Source organism: Chrysochloris asiatica, unplaced genomic scaffold (assembly GCF_000296735.1).
Source record: "Chrysochloris asiatica unplaced genomic scaffold, ChrAsi1.0 scaffold00078, whole genome shotgun sequence".
In the NCBI taxonomy this organism is placed as follows: domain Eukaryota; kingdom Metazoa; phylum Chordata; class Mammalia; order Afrosoricida; family Chrysochloridae; genus Chrysochloris; species Chrysochloris asiatica.
The window spans coordinates 2,925,318-2,926,388 of record NW_006408596.1 but is presented as its reverse complement, the minus strand read 5'-3'; positions in this window follow the sequence as shown (position 1 = coordinate 2,926,388).

The following is a 1,071-nucleotide window of genomic DNA, read 5'->3' as shown; positions in this document are numbered from 1 at the left end:
GCTGATGAAATGAAATACAGATGGGTAACGTGCGATACTGTAGTGAATAATGGTTATCAAGATGGATTGTGAGTGTTGGAAATGCAAGGGTAGATGTTTTGTAGCAAGGAAGAGAGCGATTATTTCTCCAGTCTAGGAGCGGAGGTCTCTGGGACCACCAACGGATAAGAGCCGAGAGAACGGGACCCCACCCAGAGAACTGGGGATGCCTGAGATGGAGACAGAGATGATGACATGGAGGGGTGAAGCGGCTGGGGACTTTGGATTTAGAGAGGGAAAGGAACTGTGGTCCGAAGACTGAGGAGGGAGGGGGGGAGGGTAGAGCACGGGCTTCTAGGATATGCCCTTTGGTCGGAAGAGATGCATGGAGGGATTGGAACCATGGCAATGTAATGATATCCGATGGAATGAATATGGAACTGAGGTTCTCTCATGAAAACTATCATATAATTCACAATAAAACAGTAAAAAAAAAAAAAAGAATCATCGAGTCAGTTCTGACTCATAGTGACCCTGTATATAACCCTGACTCGTAGTGATCCTGTAAATCTTTGTGGGAACAGAAAACCGCATCTTCCCCCCACGGAGTGGCTAACAGGCTTGAACCACTGACCTTGTGGTTCAGTCGAGTACTTATCCTACAGAGCCACTGGGCTCCATAGGGTGTGTAAGTAAGGAACAAAAGTATAATATTTAATATTTACAGTGACATTTTAACCAGGTAACCTTAATACTGGTCCACTATCTACTCCTTAAGCATTCTGGTTAATAGAATTTGTATTGCAAAATATATCTTTGCCAGTTTGGGGGGAAAGTCTGGCAGTTCCTCAAAATGTGAAATACAAAATTATCATGTGATCCATTAGTTTCATTCCTGGGGAGGGGGCAATCTCCCCGAAGAAAAGGAAAACAAATTGTCCACACAAAACTGTGTACATGAATGTGCACAGCAGCACTGCTCAGAGTGAACTTTACAAAGTGGAAACAACACAAGTGCCCATCAACAGATGAATGGATACACAAACTGTGGTCTGTCTGTACATGGAACTATGACTGGGTCATGAAGAAGAA